The following is a 25833-nucleotide window of genomic DNA, read 5'->3' on the forward strand; positions in this document are numbered from 1 at the left end:
CACCTCAACCCCCTCCCACGGCACCTTCCCATGCAACCGCAGAAGATGCAACACCTGCCCCTTTATTTCCCCTCTCCTCACCGTCCAAGGGCCCAAACACTCCTTTCAAGTGAAGCAGCATTTCACTTGCACTTCCCTCAATTTAGTCTACTGCATTCGTTGCTCCCAATGCGGTTTCCTCTGCATTGGAGAGACCAAACGCAGACTGGGTGACCGCTTTGCTGAACACCTTCGGTTTGACCGCAAGCATGACCCAGACCTCCCTGTCGCTTGCCATTTCAACACTCCACCCTGCTCTCATGCCCACATGTCCGTCCTTGGCCTGCTGCATTGTTCCAGTGAGGCTCAACGCAAACTAGAGGAACAGCACCTCATCTTCCGACTAGGCACTTTACAGCCTTCTGGACTGAAGATTGAGTTCAACAATTTTAGACCATGAACTCTCTCCTCCATCCCCACCCCCTTTCCGACCCCCCTTTTTTCCAATAATTTATATAGATTTCTCTTTTCCCACCCATTTCCATTATTTTTAAATGTATTTCCATCCATTGTTTTATCTTTGCCTTTTAGCCTATTTCGATCCCTTCCCCCCACCCCACCCCCACTAGGGCTTTTGCACCTTTATTAGCACATTCCTTAAATAATATCACCAGCTTCAACACCTTTGTCCTTTTGTCTATGACATCTTTTGGTTATCTCCACCTATCACTGGCCCTCTATCCAGCTCTACTTGTCCCACCCCCCCACTTAAACCAGCTTATATTTCACCTCTTTTCTATTTTCCCTTAGTTCTGTTGAAGAGTCATACAGACTCGAAACATTAACTGTGTTCCTCTCCGCAGACGCTGTCAGACCTGCTGATTTTTTCCAGGTATTTTTGTTTTTGTCATGCATTCGCAAATCAGCTGGATGCAGTTTCAGGTTCTGCAATATAAACAGGGCATAAATGCAGAGAACAATTCTCTCTTGTAATAAAAACAGAAAATGCTGTTAAAACTCAGCAGGTTTGAAAACATCTGTGGAGAGAGAAACAAGAGTTAACACTTGGAGTCCAATATGACTCTTCTTCGGGGTTCCAAAGAAGAGTCCTATTGGACTTGAAACGTTAACTCTGTTTCTCTCTCCACAGATGCTGCCAGACCTACTGAGTTTTTGCAGCATTTTGTTTTTATTTCAGATTTCCAGCATCTGCAGTATTGTGCTTTTAACCCTCTCCTATCATTTTACAATTGACTAATGCAGGGAGGCTTTCAGATTTTTACAACAACTTCCAAAAAAATTTGCTTTTGAGCTTTAATCTTCAGTTGCACTCTAATGTAGATTGATTTAGCAACTTGAAGTAGCACTACAGACTGCTGGCTTGTGGGTCCTGGCTCAGTTAACAGTGGGACCTAAAGCAGACATATTGGTCTGCATGAATCCTGCTTTCCATGGGTTTCACGATTTGCCACTGGTCCTCAGAACTTCTTAATTGGTTTGGTGAACGTGTTGAGTCTGCTTCAGCTCATCAACAGGCATGTGTCCTGACACAAATACTTATGACAGGCTTTATTGGCTCTATAATTATTCCTTATTTTTCCAGAGCTGGCTGATCCAAAAAGCTTTGCCAGATGCTGTAAACTCCACCTTCTGTCCATCCACAGGAGTCGATGCCTGCTTCCAACAAGAGAGCAGGGGTGCTGGATAGTATATAAATCTAATAAAGCATCTTTAACATAGCACAACGTCCTATTCCCAGGCAAAATGTAATACACACAACCGCGCCGGAGATTTTAGCATAGGTGACCAAAAGCTTAGCCAAAGAGGTACATTTTAAGGAGCACCTTAAAGGAGGAAGAGGCAGAGAGGCAGCGAGGTTTAGGGCAGCAACTTCAAAATTATGGGGCTGGACAGCTTAACACACAGCCGCCAATAAAGGATGCAAAGGAAATCTGGGGTGCACAATGGACCAGAATTGGAGCACAGAGTTCTTGGTGGATTGTAGGGCTGGGGGAAATTACAGAGATAAGGAGGGATGAGGCCACTGAGGGAAACACAAGGATGAGAATTTTAAAGTTGAGATGTTAGGATTTGGAATGCACTGCCTGATAGGATGGTGGAAACAGATACAAGAATTGGATAACTAATTGAAGGATAAAAAATTGCGAAGATATGGGGAAAAGAAACTGGTGTGGGGCTAGGTAGATTTCTCTTCAAAGAGCCAGCATAGACTCAATGGACCAAATGGCCTCCTTTTGAGCTGTCCTATTCTATAAATCAGGAGATAATAAAATCATGAATGAGAATGATGCAATACAATAGGTTTCCAGTCGCTCTCCCAGAATCCAAGATGAGTACAAAAGCGCAATTCTCTCTTATGGTGCTAATTGGTGTGGTGTGCCCTGGAGGACTCACTGTGAGATGGACTGAAGTTATGAAGAGCAGTGGTTGAGTGTTGAATCAAAGGGAGATATGAGGGTGGATCAATATTTCAGAAAGGATTGCTTTATATTCCTCAAACACTTACTCTCCGGTGTTTAAATGCTTAAGAATAAAATTTGTGATAGGGTAGATTGTCCGTTGTTTGTGCAAGGAACTTGCCTGATAGGTGAGTGGCTTATTTGCATTCTGTGCTTTCTTAGAAGCTCTGGATTTCAGCTGGCCACATAAAGGCACTCACCCTTTGTGTGAAGAAGTGTAAAACCTTACAATTAGAGCTAGGCCATTCAAAAATGATGAAGGAAGCACTTCTGAACACAAAGGAGGAATCTGGAACCTTCTCCCCAGAAAGATGTTCAAGCTGGGGGCCAATCAAAGATTTAAAAACTCAAGATTGATAAAGATTTTCTTTATACATTCGTGGGGTGTGGCCGTCGCTGGCTAGCCCAGCATTTATTTCCCATCCCTAATTGCCCTTGAGAAGGTGGTAGTGAACTGTCTTCTTGAAATGCTGCAGTCCCTGTGGTGTAGGTGGTCTAGATGTTTCTAGATTACAGTTATAAAGGGAAGCAAAGCGAGTAGATGGTAATCAGGATTTAATTGAATGGTAGAACATTCTCGAGAGGCTGAATGGCCCACTCCTGTTTCTGTGGTCCTGAGGTTGTGAAACATGCTAAATGCAAACTCTCCTGATTGGAAAGTTCACTGGCAATTTGTCTTGGGTGGGGGGTGGGCGGGGGGTGGGTGGGGTATTGGAGGGATTCACTTTGCAGCCACTGACTTTTAACACAAAACCTTTCCCAGTTTACACAAGGATAAAACAACTTGAAATGAATTATTCAATCAGTTCAGCTTCAGCCAATTTATTTTTGCTTGCGAGGTACCAGCCACGCTTTCCAGTTCCATGAATCAGAAACTGCCTTCCTTGTGCTAACCTGAATCACCAGCATTATGTACCAGCAGCCCCAAGCCAAGAAAAACTCCAAGCCTGAGTCAATATGCAATGGTGCAGCAAAGGAAATTAGTGAGCAGGATGGATTAGATTTAAGCAATTAGACCTTAATTTGAAAAATCACAAACATTGAGGCATTTAGGCTTGTGACTGTGCAAAGAAAACTAGAGCACATTATATCCAACAGCAACAGCTTGTATGTGTATAGCAACCTTAAAGTAATAAAATGTCCCAATGTGCTTTTTAATTGTTCTTATCTAATTGTTCATGGGATGTGGATGTCGCTGGCTAGGCCAGCATTTATTGCCCATTCCTAGTTGTCCTTGAGAAGGTGGTGGTGAGCTGCCTTCTTATACCACCGCAGCCCATGTAGTGTAGGTATACCCACAGTGTTGTTAGGGAGAGTGTTCCAGGACTTTGACCCAGCAACAGTGAAGGAACAGTGAGATCATTCCAAGACAGGATGGTGAGTGGTTTGGAGGGGAACTACTTGGCGGTGGTGTTCCCATGCATCTAGGTGGCAGGGGTCATAGGTTTGGAAGTTGCAGTTGAAGGAACCTTGGTGAGTTGCTGCAGTGCATCTTGTAGACGACACATGGCTGGCATAGTACATCGGTAGTGAAGGGAGCGAATGTTTAAGGGCACAGGAGTGTTATAAAGCTATATCTGTCACTGAGACATATGAGATATTAGGACAGATGACCAAAAGCTTGGTCAAAGAGCTTTCAGGAGCATCGAAAAGAGAGGTAGAGAAGCGGACAGGTTTAGGGAGAGAATTCCAGAGCTTAGGACCTTGGCAGCTGAAAGCGTGGCCATTAACGGTGAAGCGATTAAACTCAACAATGTGCAAGAAGTCCGAATTGTAGGAGTGCAAAGATCTCAGTGGGTTGTAGGAGGTTGCAGAGATTGGGAGGAGCAAAACCATGAAGAGATTTGAAGTAGGAGAGTTTTTACATTGAGGTGTTGCTGGGGACCGGGAGCCAATGTAGGTCAGTGAGCTGAGGGGTGTAAGGAACATATCTTTATATTTTCTGTTGGATTGTGGATTAAAATTACAATGGCTGCAGTTTAAAGGACATGTCCACTTGAACAGGATGAGAGATATATACAATGTTGCAGTCCTGGAACAGAGTGTGCCATAAAAGACAGGATGGTGCCAGAAAGGATTCCTGGACCAAGGGAGCTGCCTGACAACAGCATTTTAATTGGCTCCTGACCAGGCACCCAGGGTTTTTGTGGTAGCAATGCAGAAAGTTCCTGGCCTGCGAAGAGAAAACATCAAAAATCTCTTTTCCTCATATCTCTATAACCTGCTTTCTCTCTGAGGAAGCTCCTATAAAAAGGAAAAGGGGAAAATCACTGCTAGAGACATTGAAAAGCAAGTTCTCACCCAGTGAACTAAATACTGAAAGTGTTGGAAGACCACCTCATGTCATCAACAAGAACCAAAAGGAATTTGGAAGACATCACTCAAAATCAACCCATTGAATGCTGTACTCCAGATTGGTGCTATTGAACTGTTTTATCCCACCCTTAAAATCCACGTTTTGTGTGTCATGCGTGTGTGGGGGATATGGATCGCGCGCGTGCGTGTGTGTGTGTGTGTGTGTGTGTCTATAGAGCACTTCTATAGTGCTAGAAGTTAGCAGCTCATATTTCTTTCTTTTGCCACTAGATAAAGACAATTTGTTCAATAAACAGTTATTTACTTATTAAGTTTACAAGCCTGGTGTTCGTATTCTGTTAACCTAAATTAAACAGTTAGGTAGAGCTAGGGCAATCTGGTGGTTTGATTAAACTTTTCACATTTGTTGCAGCCCGGGGAAGAGTGGGTCTTGATATTACAGCGCACTATCCCCAGTGAGTTGTGACAGGGGTGAATAGAGCTTGGTGCAAGTTAGGATATGTAGCAGTTTTGGATGAGTTCCAGACATTAGTTTTTAAACAGGTCAGTCCTGATTACCTGCTAATCTCCACAATCTTAGAATAATTAATGCCATTCCCGCTTTGGGATGTAGTGCCTGTGAAGTGTGTTGGACTAGCAAGCACCCACAAATCATCATAAGGTGAATGATGAGATTGTTTTAAAACCCACAACCCCCTCTCCACTCTGGTAAGACTCTCTGTAACTGGCATCAGCAAAGCACTCTAGTCCCTGGAGGATGACCCTACTCGACGGGTCTCAGCATTAAAGGAAAGGAAGTCAAAGTAGACTTATCATTTTCTTCTAAACAAGGGTGAACAACTCGGAAGAAACCCCCTTTGGACTTTCTCTTCCCCTTTAAGATGCTGCTTGGGACTTTCAATGCGAAGTTAGTACCAGAAAGCGAAGCCAGTGAGGCCACAGGTCAAAGACAAAAAAACACAATCAAAGCGAGGAAACGATTGTTCCCTCCCGGCAGACTGTTGTGAGACTGGGTTGTGATTTATTAAGTACTGCTGGGGTCAATTTTAACTGTGACTGAGTTTTTACTGCTACCAGACAACATAAATCAGCAATGGCTGAGACTTGCTCTAAGATCTATTAATCATGTGCGGAACATTGCAAAATTGACGTGGCTCCATTCTACATGCTTTAATTCTTTAAAAATAAAGAGACAGCTATACAAAAGCAGATAATAAGTGTATCGGAACAATTAGCCCCATCAGCCTCACAATACTTTAATTGCTGGAAAGCAAATGGATCTCATATTTTCATGACAAACATATATTATATGAAAGTATGAATACCATTTGTCCAGGCAACTCCAATAATTCAGCAAAAGGATTGTGATATATGGTGTTAACTGCCATACATATACACACACGTATTTTTTTTCTTTTTCAATCACCAGTCACACAGGCCCTGAAATGGGGAATTTCCTCGCTAAACCTCACTACTTTTCTTTCTTCCTTGAAGACGCTCCTTAAAACACACCTCTTTGACCAAGCTGTCCTAATACAGTATCTCCTATGTGGCTTGATGTCAATTTTTGTTTGACTGCGCTCCTGTGAAGCTCATGTGAAGATGCTATACAAATGCAAGGTTTATTTTGGAAAACACGCATACATATTTACACGTGCATAATATACATGCAGGTATACCTACATTATGTATATGTTCGTGTATGTATACAACAAATACACATCCTTTAAGTATTGGAAACTTCAGAAATAGTTTTCCAAAAGAGAAAAATGTAATTGCAGAAAAAACAATGGATTTAACATGCTAATAAAGTCATACAGGAAAATATTGTATACAGAATTCTTAAGACATGAATCCAGATGGGGAAAATGCTGCTGAATTCTCAGAGCTCCTCGAACTCTAAAATCTATGCTATTCCCTGCTCCAACTCTTAGTGTCCTCTACTGCCCCAGCATTACAGTTCTTACACCAGCCAACCTGCAGCCTTGGATTGCAATTACAAATTCCCACCCAGTTAGTACTGATCTTACTTTGAAACGATTCATGCCCACTCATTATGCATGGTACCTTTACACCAGTGGAAGGGAGAATATTACCTTTACACGAGTGGAAGGGAGAATATTATATTATTCACTTGATTATATATTATCCATCTTGATTTTAAAGTTCTCACCCTTGTTTTCAAATCCCTCCATTGCCTCACCCCTCCCTATCTCTGCAATCTCCTCTAGCCCCACAACCCTGAGATATCTGTGTTCCTCTAATTCTGGCCTCTTGTTCATACCTAATTTTAATCACTCCACCATTAGTGGTTGTGTCTTCCGTTGCCTAGGCCCCAAGCTCCAGAATCCCCTTTCTAAGCCTACTTCTTTTACCAAACATTTGGTAATCCAACCTAATATCTCGTTATGTGGGTCGGAGTGATGCTTTGTTTTATAATGCTCGTCTGAAGTACCTTGGGTTGTTTCATCACATTAAAGGTGCTATATAAAAATAAGTTGTTGTTGAAGTTACGGTTATATTTGAACCCAGGTCCAGATGAAAGATGGTCTTGAGCCCTGTATCAGGTGTTTCCCATGAGACAACACTTTCAATTTTCTGTCTAGTAGCATATCCGTTGTAATACTGTATCCAGTATCGTGCAGAATCATACAATACAAGAGGCCATTCAGCCCAAGATGCCTATGATTGCCCTCTGAACAAGATACCAATTAGTCCAACAACCCTGCAAATTTTTGCTTTTTAAGTAGAGATCCAATTCCCTTTTGCAAGTTACTATTAAATCTGCTTCTAAAGCTCTTTCACATAGTACATTCCAGATCCAGAGGGGAGATGATAGTAATCCAGAGACCCAGGCTAATTCTCTGGGGACTTTAATTCAAATCCCATTATGGCAGCTGGTGGATTTTAAATTCAATTAATTAATAAAAATATAGAATTGTATGTTAATCTCAGTAATGTTGGCCATGAAGCTATTATTGACTGCCATAAAAACCCATCTGGTTCACTAATGCGCTTTAGGTTAAGGAAATCTGTCATCCTTACTGGGTCTGGCCTACATGCAACTCCAGACCAACTGCAATGTGATTGTCCCTTAAGTGCCGTCTGAAATAGCTGAGCAAGCCACTCAACTATGGCAATTAGGGATGGGTAACATGCTGGTCTTGCCAGCGACGTCCATATCCCATGAAAGAATAAATTTTAAAAATCATAACTCACTGCTTAAAAAGATTCTCATTACCCACTCACCAATTATTTTAAACCTGTGACCACTGGTTACCAATCCATCTGCTAGTGAGCATAGTTTCTCCCTAATTATATGTGGCCAGGTTACGAGTTTAAGCATTTCAGTATTCAATAGACTGATTACGTTACCATGTTCATACCCTACCCAAAAGTGGGCAGTGTTCCCAAATGGCCCAGTACTTGGTACATCAATGTCTGCAACTGGTTTAAAAGCAGAACACATGGACGCCAGTACTGGAAAGAGATACTCAAGAAGATTCCTTTACCAATGCTAGCCTTACAAGATTAAGGACATAATCATACGGAGTCAAGGCAGCCCAGTAAAATTAAGATTTCAAAAATGAGCAGATGCTTAAGATAATTATATTCCCTTGCACTTGTTCTATGTCTTCTAAAGCGTCCCCCCAAGTCCCACTGAATGATTTGAGAGACCTAGCTATCTTGGATATTGACTGATTACAAAACACTGCATTCATTCCCTGGTAAAAAGAATACAAGAGACATGGCTGAGGTAATTGTATCCAATTCCTCTGGGGATGAGAGTTCATAAATTTTAATAATTCCTTAATTATCTGTTTAACCTTCAAATGCAATATACGATACACCACACTTCTCACTTTATATAAAAAATTTAGCTGCCAAACAAACTATTGATACTTTGGCCAACCTCCTAAGTCCTGTGTAGGACAAATTCAACAATAAATTATAACCTAATCATAAGCTTTTCAGGTGGAAGGCTCCCCCTTGTGTCCTGAAGCTATGTAATGTTGAGAGGTGGTTCCACACATCAGCACCTCATTCAAGCAGCCATTCAAAATGAACCCAAATAACTGCAACAAGATTGCCATCGACTCTGGTTGGGCACAATAACTGAATTTGATCCAAGCTTCACTCAACAAAGTCAATTTGCATTTATATAGCGCCTTTAGTGTAGTAAAATGTCCCAGGGTCCTTCATGGGAGATTAAGGCTGAGCTAAAAATGGAGATATTAGGACTGACTAAAAGCTTGGTCAAAGAGGTAGGTTTTAAGAACCAGAGGCAAAAAGGCTTAAGGAAGGCATTGCAGAGCTTAGGGTATAGGTGTCTGGAGGAGCACTGAGTCACAATGCCTACATGTGCATCGACTTCCCAGGAGGATATTACTGGATAGCAGTCAAGAGCTGGAATCCTAGCATTTTTTCTTCTACCTAGCCCAGAGGTGTCAAGGTCGGCAGTAGCTCCCCACCTCTCACTGTAGTTGGAAAAGGTACAGTGCAGATTCACCAGAATACAGACTGTCACATAATTACAGGATTAAATAACTTCATAAACTGCATCAACTTCACTTCTCTAATTTATGTTTAAACTCCTTAACTTCAGGAAAAATGAGATTGATTAAAGCATCTTAAAGCATCTTTCAAAGTCTGAATGCGCTTTGGGAAGAAAGAATTGACTTATAAAGGCAATTATACAGGCATTATTTGCACAGCAAGATATGAAAAACAAGCTGCTTCTTGACGGTATTAACTAAGGGAGAAAAACTGGTCAAGATATTTTGCAGGGGGCTTACAGCATTCCACTTAGATTGCCAGGTACTGTACTGATGACGTGTGTGTTTCTTTTTTAATATTCGTTCTCCAAATGTGGCCATCTTTGCCCATTCCTATCAGCCCTGAACCACGTTTAATGGCTTGATATGACTGAGTAGCTTGCCAGGCCACTGCAGATTAAATTAAGATTTAACCAGATTGGTGTTAGACAAAAGTCGCATATAGGCTAGACTGGGTAAGAATGGCAGATTCCTTCCCTTAGTGAACCATTTGGGTTTTTACGACAATCCAATAGCTTCATGGTCACTTTTACCAGATAAGACCAGGTTTTTATTTGGCATTTGAATTCAATCTTCAAACTATCAGGGTGGGGTTTGAACTCTCCTGCTCTGGGATATTAATCCACGCCTCTTGAATTTGTAAGTAGCTTTAAGATGGAAAAGCAACCCAAGATATCATGAACTAGAAGAGGTGAAAATATGTGGATTGAGGGTTATCAGATCAGCCATGATCTCACTGAATGGCAGAGCAGCCTTGATGGGCCAAATGGCCTACTTCTGTTCCTGCGTCTTATGGTCTTATGGATTTCAAGCACAGAGGGAGGATACAACATACAGGGAATAGCCGAGACAGAGGCCATTGCACATGAGTGAAAATTGGATGGACATCTGAAGCAGATGAACACAAAAAAAACCTCCTGGTTGCCCCATTGGTGTCACTATAATCTCTCTCAGCCTGTTATAACACACACAACCAACAGACACACAATTTCCTGTTACTAACAAGAAAATTGACCAGTGGTACTTAATTTAAAATAGTATCTTTAAGGAAAAGGTAATATCTTAAAATGGAACCTGTGCTATCATTATAACAAAGCCAACACATTTTAAATCAGGAATTGAGCCAGCTGTAGAATTGTTCCATGAAACAAAATGCCTTTAACATGCTGACTTTAATCTATTATTATTAGTGGTGACATTACACCGCAACATTTCCTACCAGCTATACACATAAGAGTTACTCGTCTCTTTGGATCTGAAAGGCAGCTAGATTGTCACCTTGTTAGAATTAATTGCATCTGTCTCATAAATCGCATTGGGGCATTTGAGAATTAACACGAAAGGATACGGCCTTTAGTTCAAAAGGGGGTCTTAGGCAATTAGTTTCAGAACCTCACACTTTCGGCTCTGTTTGAGCAACAACAACAACTTGATTTATATGGCAACTTTAACATAGCAAAGCACCACAGGGCTCTTCACAGGAATGTTATCAAGCAGAATTTAAGCAGCAGTAGGTGCTATAACAAAGGAATCCATAAGTAGTCAATTTCACTGATTTGACACTGGTAGAAGTGCAAACAGAAAATCAAAAGTTTTTAATTTAGAACAGTTACTGAGGGTTTTTTTTTTCCCCCACAACCAGGTGAATGTGTCAGCTTTATTTTGAGTAAAGTTGCAGCCTGGGGTACTGAGGTATGATTTGTCTGTCAATCAGAGAGAGCTGGAGAATATGAAGCACCTTGAATTTATTATTTCCAGCAGAATTAACAGCAGCTAAAGGAGTTTATTGATCACCCTGGATATGCCACTTTTCCAAATGCTTTGCTCATTGGGTTAAGGTGTAGTCAGGGGCGGGGGGGGCGGGGGGGGGTGGTGGAGAGTGGAAGTTTGCCATTGGATGTGGCTTCTCATGCTGGGCGTGAGAAAAAAAATATAAAGTTAAAAACTATGGTTTAAAGAAGATTACGTGGTGAAACCAGGGAAGCTGAAACCATTCTCCTTAGAGCAGAAAAGGGTTAAGGGAGATCTAATGTGTTCAAATTCACGAAGGGCTTTGATACAGTTACATAGGGAGAAACTATTTTCAGAGGCAAAATGGGTCAATAGCCAAAGAGCACTGATTTAAGGTTTTGGAGAAGCACCAGCGAGTTAGGATCTGCAATGCACTGCCTGAATGGTGGTAGAAGCAGACTGAATAATCTTCAAAAGGGTATTGAAATATTTGAAGGGCTATAGGGAAAGAGATGTTGAGTGGGACTAACTGAATTGCTCTCCCAAAAAGCCAGCATTTCACTGCGATATGTACCGGCTAGGACACTAGGGACAACTCCTCAGTTCATAGTGCCACGTTATATCCACCTGAGTGAGCATGCAGGGCCTCAGTTTAATGTCTCAACCAACAATGCAGCACCCTCTGTGTTTCTGCGAAGTCTCCAGAGTGGACTTGAACCACAACCTTCTGATAGATGCCACAGTGCCACTCACAGAGCCACAGCTGATCTGCATTATGCAATTGTTATACATTTTCAGATCTCTACAGCAGTTCTTTTCCCCCATCATTCAGTTTCTAAGCTAATCTGCAGTCAATATAAAGCCATTAAAATTACTCTCTAATTGATGCATCCAATTTGCCTCTAAGGTACTGTGTGGATCAAGTCCAGCTGCTTCAGTGGGCCAGCTAACCAATTATATCCATACTGCAAGACCATTTCCAGTGGTGGGGGCTCTACAGTATGATCTGGCATTCTGTTGACTGAATTCAGCCCATTTGCACCCCTGGTTGGGTTTGGGAAACTAGCAGTGACATTGGTGAAGTGGAATGTGCGAAATTTATTTTGCAGACCAAGGTGGGTGTGTGTGTTTGTGGCAGGAGGTGCTGGCTTTGCGTTTGCGTCACGGGTGGGGGGGGGTTGCATCTGTGGAGTGCAGGTGGGTTTTACTCTTCCTATCCTCCTCCACTTCCAACACCAGTACCTGACAGAAAGGGGATGAAGTATCATCCCGTTCTCAAATCAAGCTCACGGTTCACGGCCACTAAGGTGATAAACTCAAGTTAAAGAGTTTTCAAATGGGAAAGAAACACAGCAGCAGCAAACAAACCAATCGGCATTTACAGCAACAATGCACAGGGCAGTCTCGAGCTTCCAGCTCCTGCAGCCTCCTCACCAGCCAACACCTGCCCCCCACCCTTTGCCCCAACATTTCTAAACACTTCCCTAGCTCGTTTCATCAATTCAAGGAGGGCATTCCCTTTCTTTATGCATTTCAATATCATCCACAAGAACATCTTTGAGTTGCATAACCCTACCCCAAAAGGAGCTTTTCAAGATTCAGATGGGGCAACAGAACAAAGTCTAGCAGAAATTCCTCTCCACCCCCAAAGATAATCAACCAGGGGTATCCCTAAACCCATCTAAAATATACACCTCCAGCAATCTCTTGCAGCAAGCCCCAAATCCAGCAGCTACTGTCTAAAGCAAGCCAGAACAAACGGAAGCCACATTATCCCAAATATAATGACCCCAGCACAATCAGTGGCACTAACAATAATAATACAATTGCAAAATCAGGAGCGCCTGCAATCTTTACTATGAAATCCCCCAAAAACCTATTTCTATTACACTGCTGCCACCTGCAGTTTATAAGTAATCACTTGAAGCATTGAACCACAGGTGTGGATACAAAGATTCAAGATGATTGTATAGTATTACACAATATTGCTTTGTACTTTCAGCACAGAAGCATTCAACCCAAATAATCCATACTGCGTCTATGCTTCACAAGAGCCTCCTCCCCACCTACTTCATCTAACACCATCAATAAAGCCTCCTATTCTTTTCTCCTTCGTGTTTATCTGACTTCCCCTTAACTACATCTGTACTATTTGCCTCAACTGCTCCTTGAAGTATTACATTGGTAGTGAGTTCCACTCTGTGGCAATGTTCATTTTAAGCTGCGTGAGTGTATGGCCGTGCAGCGTCCTAACAGGTACAGCAGAGAGATAAATGCTGCATGTATACAGCCACGCAAAAAAATTTAAAGGGGCTGCACACTGAAAAAGCTGGTCGCACACAAACTAAACATTAAAGGGAATCCTCCCTCACGCCTTCTCCTCCTTCCCAGAAACATGATAGGGTCCCCCTTGTCCTCACTTATCACCCCACCAGCCTCCGCATTCAAAGGATCATCCTCCGCCATTTCCGCCAACTCCAGCATGATGCCACCACCAAACACATCTTCCCTTCACCCCCCTTGACGGCATTCCGTAGGGATCGTTCCCTCCGGGACACCCTGGTCCACTCCTCCATCACCCCCTACTCCTCAACCCCCACTTATGGCACCTCCCCATGCCCACGCAGAAGATGCAACACCTGCCCCTTCACTTCCTCTCTCCTCACCGTCCAAGGGCCCAAACACTCCTTTCAAGTGAAGCAGCATTTCACTTGCATTTCCCCTAACTTAGTCTACTGCATTCGTTGCTCCCAATGCGGTCTCCTCTACATTGGAGAGACCAAACGCAAACTGGGCGACCGTTTTGCGGAACACCTGCGGTCTGTCCGCAAGAAAGACCCAAACCTCCCTGTCGCTTGCCATTTTAACACTCCACCCTGTTCTCTTGCCAACATGTCTGTCCTTGGCTTGCTGCATTGTTCCAGTGAAGCCCAACGCAAACTGGAGGAACAGCACCTCATCTTCCGACTAGGCACTTTACAGCCCTCCGGGCTGAATATTGAATTCAACAACTTTAGATCTTAAACTCCCCCTCCCCCCATCCCCACCCCGTTTCTTTCCCCTCCCCCCGCTTTTTTTTCAATAATTTATATAGATTCTTCTTTCCCCACCTATTTCCATTATTTTAAATCTAAAACTAAAACCTTTAGTCTTTCCACCCCACCCCCATTAGAGCTGTACTTTGAATATCCTGTCTTCCATTCTTAATTAGCACTTTTCTCAGACAAAGACCACCACCTTCAACACCTCTTTGACCCTTTTGTCTGTGACATCTTTTGATTATCTGCTCATCTCCACAATCATCACACCACACCCTCAATGTGTCTCTTCCCCCCCCCCCACCCACCTTAAACCAATTTATATTTCTCCCTTCTTCTAACTATGCTCCAGTTCTGCCGAAGGGCCATGAAGGCTCGAAACGTTAACTGATTTCTTCTCCGCCGATGCTGCCAGACTCGCTGAGTTTTTCCAGGTAATTCTGTTTTTGTTTTGGATTTCCAGCATCCGCAGTAGCTTTTAGCTTTTTGTTTTTATTTTATTAAAGGGAACGTTGCTCTTGGGTAAAGAAGGCTCTCCTAAATTCTTGATTGCATTTATTAGTGACTGTCTTACACTTATGGCCCTAATTCTGATCTTACGTACAAGTGGAAACATCTTCTCTCTCTCACTATCTGCCCTATCAAATGCTTTTTATAATCATAAAGATCTCTCTTTTTTTTTGCTTTTCCGTAGTCTTCCTTTCTCTCTCACACACTCATGCTCGCCACCATTATTATCGTATTTCACAGAAATCAGTGCTGGGTTCACTCTTCTAATGAGTCCATACCTGTTCAATCTTTCCCAATAGATATAACCTCTCAGCGCTGTGTTTAAGATCTAATGCCAGACATCGTCTGACTAGGGGTTGCTGTTGAGGGAAAGGTTTGAAAATTTCCAGCTCTGGGTCATGAGAAGTCAGCATAAAACAACTGTCTTTCCTTCATTTTTAAATACTTCTATCACTCAGAAACATATGCAACCCATTTAATGCATGTCAATAACACTTCACAGTTTCACAAGTATTCAGGGAAAAAGGAAGGCACTGTTATTTCATCCAAGCTTCTTTTGAACTCCCCTGCTCTTCTTTGAATAGTGCCGTGGGATTTTATACATCCACCTGAACTGACAGAAAGTGCCTCAGTTGAACATCTCATCCAAAACACAGCACCTCTGACAATGTAGCATTCCTTCAGTCTGCACTGAGGTGTCAGCCTACATTACCTGCTCAAGTCTTAGGATGGAGATCGGATTCAAATCCTACTAACCTCAGATGAATGAGTGTCACTGAGGCAACTCAAGAGATATCTACATCCACATTCAAAGGCAACACAGTGAAATATTCCAAGAAATATTTAGCACTTTGTACAGAAAATTACTTTAGTTAGATGCATACTATGAATCACTGACAATGAGATCCACTGGGGAAATATCAAACAGTCAAGAGCACACTAACTGCCAATGAATAAATACTGATTCATGAACACAACAACTTGCATTTATGTAGCACCTATAGTGTCATAAAATGTCCCGAGGCACTTTACAGGAGTGTTACAGAAAATTTGACCTCGAGCCATTTATGGAAATATTAGGCCAAAGAGAGAGGTTTTACAAAGTGTTTTTAAGGGGAGAAAGAAAGAGATGGAGAGGTTTAGGGAAGCAATTCCAGAGCTTAGGACCTACCGGATAACTGAAGGCACAGCTGCTAATTGTGGGACAAAATAATCTGAGGACATTAAAGAGGCCAGAATTGGAGCAATGCAGAAATCTCAGTTGTGATTGGACTGAAGGGCATTATAGGAATAGGAAGGGGCAAGGCTATGGAAGAATTAGAACACAAGGATGAGTATGCAGGGACCAACATGAATAGAATGGCAAAGAAAGCTTGCTTTTACCAACATCATTGTTACTATAATCTAACTAATCAATTAGTATAATTATAAACATAAGATTCTGAGGGGTAAAAACAAAAAACTACTGTGGATGCTGGAAATCCAAAACAAAAACAGAATTACCTGGAAAAACTCAGCAGGTCTGGCAGCATCGGTGGAGAAGAAAAGAGTTGACGTTTCGAGTCCACATGACCCTTCAACAGATTCTGAGGGGGCTTGACAGGGTAAATGCTGAGTGAGTGTATTCCCTCTTGGGGGATCTAGAACCATGGGGCACAGTTTAAAAATGAGGGGTCTCCCATTTAAGACTAAGGCGAGGAGGAATTTCTTCTCTTAGAGGTCATTAGCCTCTGGAATTCTCTTTCACAGAGAGCAGTGAAGGCTGGGTCATTGAATATATTCAAGGCTGAGACAGACTGTTTATTGACAAGGGAGGCCAAGGGTTATGGGGGACAGGCAGGGAAGTGGAGTTAAGGCCACAATTTTATTGAATGACGGGGCAGGTTCCAGGGGCCAAATGGCCAATTCCTGCTCGTATATCTTATGGACTTATGAAATTTGCCAAAGCTCCCACATTAGCCGAGCTTAGTGACCTCTGTGGGAATCTGCATGTATGCATGCACAATCAACACTGTAAGACAGCTCCCCATGATCCATTTGCCTGCCCACAGCTGCTGTCTTGGCTGATGGATGGCCACTTGAGGCTGATGGCATCCATGGAAGCAAAACTCAGCAAGAATTAGTGCCTTCAGGGATGGAGGGAGAGGAATGCAGAAGGAATTAAATAAAACCGTCTGCCAAATCCATTTTATTGCTATTTTACTTATTAAACTGGCAGGACTTTATAAGCAGTCTTGCAACAATATTTCAAGAATTACAATACATGAACATTAACAGCAGCTTTGAGCTTCCAGAGGGAATTCACGGATGTATCAATCATCACCATAGCAGTTCCCTCATGACATTTCTATATTTTCTCAGCATTAGCTAAACATGCTATCTCAAACAGACAATTCCCTTGCAGTGCATTTAAACTTCTACAACTGCCCTGATGCAATTGTTTGAGATGGTTAAGGAAGGGCATGAAGATGGATTAGGTGATTCCTTTTTGCACCTTTTGATCATTCTGAAGTGCTGGCTCATGTCGACTGATACAACTGGATGCTGCCTTCAGCTCAGCAATCACTTTCACAAGTAAGTGGTTTCCCCATTGTGAGTAACAAAAGCCATTTTAAATATAGTCTGATTTTAATAAGAGAGACTGCAGGGTCATAGAGAGTATGCTTCTCATTGTGCCACACGGGAGTACCACTGACTGACAACTTGTTCCAATCTATTTTTCTCCTTCATGATGACGATGTCAAGTGACAGTCATTCCTGGCACAAGGAGCACGATGCCAATGCTGGAAGGGTGATTGCCTTTGTTATGATGAAAGAAAGGCTTTCATTTATATAGCTCCTTCCACAACCTTAGAACATCCCTTGGTGATTTATAGCCAGAGGTACTTTTTTTGAAGTGTAGTCACTGTTGCAATATGAGAAATGGTCTAGCCAATTTGCACACAGCAAGCTCCCAATAACAGAAACGTGAAAAATGAGCAGATAATCTGCTTCAGCATTGTTGGTTGAGGGATAAATATTGGCCAGGGAGAACTTGCTTTCCTCTTTATCCTTGGGAACGTTCACACCCAGCCCTTGGTTCAACATCTCATCCAATAGACAGCACCTCCGAAAGTGCTGCTGCATCTCAGTACTGCACTGGCAAATGACCCTAGGTTTTGTGCTCAGGGCTGTGGAATTTGACTCTTCATATCTGTTACCAGGTTGAGATCAACTTAACATGACACAAAGAGATCAAAAGCATGGCCCTCTAGCTATCCAATTTTATTTCAAACTTATATATTTATGATGTGATCATGCATTAATATCTGGCATTCTACACTCAAGGATAGGAACAGGAGGTGGCCATTCAGCCCCTCAAGTCTGATCCACCATTCAATTAGATCATTGATCTCCATCCACCAGCCTTGCTACTGTAACCCTTAATTTCCTTGCCTAACAAAAAATTACCAATCTCAGTTTTGAAATTTTCATTGGACACCCAGGCTCAGCATCTTTTTGTGGGGGACAGTTCCAGATATTCTCTACCCTTTGTGAGAAGCAGCACCTCCTGGCATCATCCCTGAAAGGACTAGCTCTAATTTTAAGGTTATGCCTTCTTGTTCTGGGCTCTCCCAGAGGAAATAGCTTCTCTCTCTATCCACCCTTTCAAATACTTTAATTGTCTTAAACACCTCATTTAGATCACCCTTAACCTTCTATACTTGAGGGAATACGAACATTGTCTATTCACCCTGTCCTTATCATCCATGGGATATGGCATATAAATGCAAGCAGGCCATCACCATTGAAACAAGTTAAATCCATAGAGTAATATAAAGCAGATGGACATCTCATCCTGAAAGATGGAGGTAGGGCGGGTGTCGGATACTTTTGTTCCTATCCATCCAAAGCACAAAATGATTTCTGGCATTGCCAATATCTTATTGGCCATTTTACAAATACAGTTGAGAGGTGTTGGTAACTTTGAAAAGGCACCGGCGAAGGTACCAGGGAGGTTCTTCCAGGATGATACCAGAACTGAAAAACTGATCAGGCTGGGAATTTTTTCTCCAGGAGGTGACCTATCAGAGGTCTTTAAAGTTATGAAAGGGTTTCATAGGGTAGACATAGAGATGACGTTTCTACTTTTGAGGGAGACCAGAACTAGAGAGGCACAAATATAAAAGATAGCAATAAATACAATAGGGAATTCAGGAGAAACTTCTTTACCCAGAGAGTTGTGAAAATGTGGATCTCACTATCACAGGTTGCGGCAAATAGCATAGACGCATTTAAGGGTAAACTGCATAAATGCATACAGGACAAAGGAATAGAAGGATACGTTGATAGGATTAGATGAAGAAGGGTGGCAGGAGGCTTGTGTGGAGCATAAACACCAGCACGGACATGTTGGGCCAAAATAGTCTGTTTCTGAAATGTACATTATTCTACGTAATTCTATGTAAAGTAACTGAACTATCCTCTGCCATCCTTTTCCTTCTCCCCACTTGCTAATCCCTCTCAATAACGGGGGCTGCTTCAATCATTAGACAATGAAACTCCATCCAAACCTGAAAGCAAAGGCAATCCTTCACACCTTGCATCAAAATCCTGCTAAATCATTCACATTGTCACAGCAACAATGGAGACTCAGTCTCCCAAGGATATAAGGGCTGTCAGCAAGTCGCTGGAGCTGAGGAAAAATTTATACAAATTTAATTCCATTCGGTGCACAAACAAAACCTCAAATGCTGATTGTTAGATGCAATATTTATCAAAACTGGCTCGTCCTTGCCTCTGGGTGTCTATATTTCACAATTGCATCTTTTGTATCGTTAAAAAAATTACAATGGTTTCAATCCTTGGTTTGTGCTATCTTAGCACTGACTGTATGAAGCAAGTCTGGCCCTGTGTCAAAGGGGCTGAAATCATATCCAACATCCTACCTTTCTCCCAAAGATCTTGGATTCATCAATATTGATTAGCAAACCAAAATCTCGATTCGCCCTCAGTGGGTAATTGTGAATCTGGCAATACAAGCCCGAGTCGCACAGAGGAGACAATCTCGAGATGTGATCCCCAGTCTGTGCTGCATTAGGCTTTCTTAGGCTGCACTGATACATCAGAAACAAAAACAAAAATTGCTGGAAAAACTCAGCAGGTCTGACAGCATCTGTGTAGAGGAAGACAGAGTCAACATTTCGAGTCCGTATGACCCTTCATCAGAACTAAAGAGAATACGTCAGAATTGGTCTCAGTGCTGTGGGCTAAAGTAATTGGACATGGGAAAAAAAAGTCAACCAGGTTCCTGTTCTTGATCAATATGCTAGAAGTGTGCATGTGTGCACATGTGAACATAAATAAGGACAGGGTGGGCTCAGCAGTGATGCCTATCACAGTCAAATTGCTTACCAAAACTCATCAAGGCTCGCAAAGTAAGGCACTTGGCCAAAGTTCTGAGGGGACATTAAGCAACCATGGTACTACACCCCATCAGGCCTTCAGAAAAGGGAGAGAATTGAGGGGGAAGAAACACAGCTTTCAATAAGCTTCCTGATGGCTTACTAGATAAACATCCTAACTGCTGTGGTATTGAGACATACAGGGCAAAAGATTCAAGTTCGAGTCTGTGCTGAGTGAGCTGATATTAACCTGAATTGAGGGAGAGGAGAGAATGTATCAAACAGAGCTCTAACGCCTGCTGGATGAGGGCACGATTAAACCCTGTTGTATTGTCCACCCCATGCAATTATCCAACCCACCTTCATTCCCCATCAAGAATATACATAAACAATAGCCACTTGAGTGATGTACTAGGGGCATTGCAGCCCTCAATTAACCAACATATTGAGGATAGGACAGGAGGGTAGAAAGGCAAAGAAAGGCTGAATTCGCACCACATTAGGAAATAAAGACATTTGAATGTTTGCACCCTGTAAAACTGACTGCTGAACTAAAACTAATACCTTTACAGCTTCTCAATTAAGCCATTAGATCAACAGCAGGATCTAGCTAGAGCTAAGATAACCCAAGATGCCCCCTGAGGAAATGGCTATTGAGCCACCTCTAAAGTAAACTGCTTTTAAATCCTGGATATATCTGCAGCATGCAATGATTCTATTAACAATACCTGCAGGCACCATTTAGATACTCAGAAATCCTTGATCAACGGACTTTCATGACACAGGCAGCTGAATGTAATCCTATAAAGCTACAATCTTATTACTGCAGAATTCAACATACTACCCTTATGAACATACACAGCCCTCAGCCTGAAAAGGGCAAAGTTATGAAGCCATGATTTAGCACTCTTATTAAAGTTTTAAGAGGTTTCATTACAGTTGCAATTTTATGGTGTCCAGAGTCAACAAGGTCCAATTATTCTAACGATCAGAAGCACAGTGCGAAAAGTTGTCGCATTTGAGGCTTTGTCACAGCCTAATGCCCACAACTCATACCACCTCCAGAAGTACTTCAGTGGGAAATAGAGGAGGAAGAATTTTTACTCTGGTCTTAGAACGCTCAAAAAATATCCAATGAAGTGAAGTGTAGAATATCGCTTGACATTTTAGGATAATATAGAGGCACTGGAGAAAGTGCAAAAAAAGATTTACAAGGATGATACCAGAACTTAAGTAAGCACTCAACAGCCTCAGGTTCTTTTCTCTACAAAAGACTGAGGAGTGAGTGACCTGTTAAAGGTTTTTTAAATTATGGAAAGGTTTGATAGGGTAGATATAGACGTAGGGATTATGGGTCAGTAAGACTCCAGTAATCATGTATAGATGGTAAGACATCAGGTATTTATCACTGACTACAGAAATGAGCTCCATGACATCAATAAACTGTAGAGGGTGGGTTCTAAAGGAGCATTTAGAGTCAAACAGGGACTGTTGGGAGCACTGAATGCCACTGCTCATGGGTAGATTGAGAGCCTATTTCACCTGTGCAGGCCAGCAATATGTTTTTATATTCTCGAAGATCCCATTCTGCTCAGTTATACATTTCAAGTGCAGCAATCCTCACTGACACTGGCTCTTTGAATAAGAAGGGAACAAATATGAATAAATTATAGGAAATTTGGATATTAAATACACCAATGCATAGAATTTACAGCACAAAAGCAAGCCATTCAGCTCAACAGATCCAAGATCACCCTCCACAAAGGCCACCTCTCACCCTACTTCATCAAACATATCAACATGGTCTTCTATTTCTTTCTCTCTCATGTATTTATCTAGCTTCCCCTTAAATGTATCTCTGCTATTTGCCTCAACTACTCCAGTTGGTAGCGAGTTCCACGTTCTCGCCATGCTCTGGGTAAAGAGGTTTCTTCTGAATTCCCTGTTGGATTTATTAGCGGCTATCTTATATTTATGGCACACCAACATAAAACAAAATGCAAATAAATCACACATGATGCATTGCAATCTATTGCAAGCATTTGCAAAAAGGATGCAACTTTGTGACTGCAGTCTGTATTCTGTTACACTGCTTTGGTCCGGGTTTGGGGTTGCAGGCAAGTGACACACGTGCATCTATTTTCTCCAATCACCCAACCGTATTCATTGCATGTAGGTTCACCCCTGAAACAGAACCTTCATGGTTTGTGTGTAATGCACAGGTCCTCTTTAAACAGTACTGCAAGAGTTTACTAATATGGCATACAAGCAAATCCTCAGTGCTGTAAACATGGTAGGGAGCTGGGTCTTGCACTCCTGTGCTTGATTTGTGGGGGTAAGTGTGTGACAAATTGAACTGCCCCAGTGCATTTAAAATGCAGCAAAGGAAGCCATGAAGGCTGCGGGAACATCAGAAAACTAAGAAAACCTCAGGCTACACTATAACTAACCAACGGGTTTCCACTTGATAGCTGTGCCAGCTGCATGTTAAATGTATATCAGTTGGGTGTTTAATTGTATTTAATTGGTGCGCTTTGATTGGTAACTCACCTATGCTCATACATAAGAGCAGGCTGAATCTACGGGCGTTGGATTGGAGGTGTACGATATGTAAAGTGCATCTCTTTGAAAGAAAGTTTGCAAGTGAATAAAGGGGACACTCCAGCTCTATACTTCACTACCTGGCTATCTAATTTCTAGCACGTCAGTCAAAACCTGATGTTATGACTGTAGTGTAAAAGTACCTTAAGAAACTCATTTAGGTATGGCTGAAAAACATGCTGTGGAAGCTTATTGCCTTACATTCATCAGGACAGACACATGAATGCCAAATTTCAAAGGGTGCTGATTAGTTAAGGCATTGCCATGGAGAATGCACCAGGGAACTACTGTCCCCCATGCTTTTGTTTAATTCAAAAAAGGTGCAATGCCTGGACATGTTCCTTTTGTCTTCCGAGGACAAGTCCCTGCATATGAACATATGTAGCTTCTAGCAAGTGCTAAATGAGCCACATTGCGAGCCCAAGCAATAATCTTAAATTAGTCGTTAGTGTAATTCTTAGCACACTTGGGATTGTTCAGCAAATGCTGTCCAATCACATCTAATGTTAGACATTATGTTCCGAGTTCTGAATTATTAAGACAAGGCCCTGTTTACCTGTAACTCTATCAGAGCTCAACTACTACTGCACAGCTTAACAGGATTAGCCGTACAAATACGATAGCTACAAAAGCAAGTTGGAGGCTGGGATATCTCCAGTAAATAATTTATCTTCTGACTCCTCAAAACCTGTCCATCTGCAGGGCACGAGTCAGGAGTGTGATGGAATACTCTCCATTTGTCTGGATGAGTGTAGCTCCAACAACACTCAAGAAGCTTGACAACATCTAGGACAAAGCAGCTGGCTTGATTGGCACCCCATCCACCACTTTAAAAAGCATTGACGCCCTCCACCACCGACACACAGTGGGAGCAGTGTGTGCCCTATTCAAGACGCATTGCAGCAACTCACCAAGCCTCCTTAGACAACACCTTTTAAACCAGCGAACTTCGCCACCTAGAAGGACAAGGGTAGCAGACATATGGGATATGGGAACACCACCACCTGCAAGTTCCCCTCCAAGCCACACATCAACCTAACTTGGAATTATATTGCTGTTCCTTCACTGTTGCTGGGTCAAGATCCTGGAACTCCCTTCCTAACAGCACTGTGGGTGTACCTACACTTGACAGACTGCAGCGGCTCAAGGCGGCAGCTCACCACCACCTTCTCGAGGGCAATTAGAGATGAGCAACAAATGTTGGCCTCGCCAGCGATGCTCCCATCACAAAAGAATGTTTTAAAAATCTGATATTCTATTAGACATTTCAGTGTCCTGCTTGTCTCTGCTCTGATGCAGGCATCTCGGTTCACTAACCCAGAATGCTACTTTTAGCCTCCAAGCCATCTCACAGGAACTGTGGCTGTAGTCAGACATAATAGTAGTCAGACATAATAACAGCCTTAGCATTTATTGAGCATTCTAATGCTGAAAAACATGCAATCTTTCACTACAACCAGTGACAATACAGGAGAATATGCTGGCCTTCTGGAAGATTAATCAGGAAGTGATCAAACTAACAAGAAGCACTTGGTTTCGACTGCAGGCTTCCTTTGTATTCTGTAAAACAGCTAAAAATATTCAAAGCCTTTTTTAAGATAGAATGCCGTTTATTTCCAGGAAAACCTACAACAGACAATAATGATGTAAATTTATGCTCTTTTTTCAAAGGGAACAAAGACTTGGACTATGTTACATGTACGAGAGTGGGTGCTGCAGCGTGCTTTTTTTATTCATTTGTGGGGTGTGGGTGTCACTGGCAAAGCCAGCATTTGTTGCCCATCTCTAATTGCTCTTGACAATTGAGTGGCTTCCTAGGCCACTTCACAGGGTAGTCAAGGGTTAACCACATTGCAGCGGGTCCGGAGTCACATATAGACCAGACTGGGCAAGGATAGCAGACTTCCTTCCCTGAAGGACATTAGTGAAACAGATGGTTTTATACAACAATCTGGCAGTTACATGCTCACTAATACTAACACTACCTGGTTTATTTAATTAACTGAATTTAAATTCCCCAGCTGCTATGTACATTAAGCCGCTGGATTACTAGTCCTGTAACATAACCACTATGTTCCTAAATTGTTAGAAAGCGTCAAAACAAAGGGTTTTCCAAGGATGTCAAAGTGGTGTAAGTACTCTTGTCATCTGATTCACGCTGTTTCGCTTTGCATGTAAACCCACATGTGGCTGATGGGCTACAATGAAACATCCAGTGACAAATACCTTTAAAGGGGCAGCTAGGTAAGTACACCATTGGAATTCTCTACCCAGAGGACTGTGGATGCTCAGTCAGTACATTCAAGACCGAGACTTATAGGTCTTTGGACACCAAGAGGATCAAGGAATATGGGGATAGTGTGAGAAAGCACAGTTGAGGTGGAAGATCAACCATGATCGTATTGAATGGTAGAGCTCACTTTTGGGTGGAGGGGGTTGCAAGGGTGACTCCTATTCTTGTCTTTCTTATCTTATGAGGGAGAAAAGAATAGAAGGATATGGTGATAGCATTGAGGCTTATGTGTCGCGTATACACCAGCACATGTATGAATCACAAATCAGTTGAGCCAAAAGGTCCACTTCTTTGCTGTAAATTCTAGTAAACTGTAAACTCCCATGAATGCCTGAACTTAGTAATTCGCAGAGCGCTTAAATATTTACAAACTTATCGTGCCTGTAGCATATAGCCAGAGATAGGATTTGGAAGCAAATGCTTCCTCCTGTTATTTTAAATCACTGCTCATAGTTTGTACAAATTCATTTCAAGGAAACCTGGTATCCTCATTGCACCACAGCTTGCGAATTAGGGCAGGTGAATGAAAAGTTATCAAAATCACTGATCAAAATAACTTTAAATTCTCACTATATACTTGTGTTTGGGGAAAAGAACTAAACAAAATATGGATGGTGTTTAAAACAACCCCTCATTACAATCCCAACACCCAAGTGCACAGAAAAATATTTTGGAGCGCAATAACAATGTCTCACAAAGAGACATTTAATTGTGACCATGAGTTGAGGGAAAAAATGTTGGCCAGGGCGCTGGGAGAATGCCCTGCTCTTGGTGAGCTGCTGCTATGGGGTCTTTAGCATGGTCGCATGAGGTAACAAGGCACTGGTTCAAATTTCTCATTTGAATGACAGCCAGCATCAACGCAGCACTCCCTAAGTACTGCACTGGGTTGTCAAGTGTCAGTCCAGTCTACCAATATAAGCCTTAACCCCTTAGAACAGAGGC

At 42.2% G+C, this 25833-nt stretch overlaps 1 protein-coding gene across 1 annotated transcript in view; it reads right to left on the bottom strand.

Annotated features, from left to right (window-relative positions):
- The window catches only part of LOC144688396 (serine/threonine-protein kinase 3/4), a 137373-nt gene that overhangs the window by 29577 nt on the left and 81963 nt on the right, over positions 1-25833 (bottom strand). The window lies entirely within an intron of this gene.

Source organism: Cetorhinus maximus, chromosome 13 (assembly GCF_964194155.1).
Source record: "Cetorhinus maximus chromosome 13, sCetMax3.hap1.1, whole genome shotgun sequence".
Taxonomy (NCBI): Eukaryota; Metazoa; Chordata; class Chondrichthyes; order Lamniformes; family Cetorhinidae; genus Cetorhinus; species Cetorhinus maximus.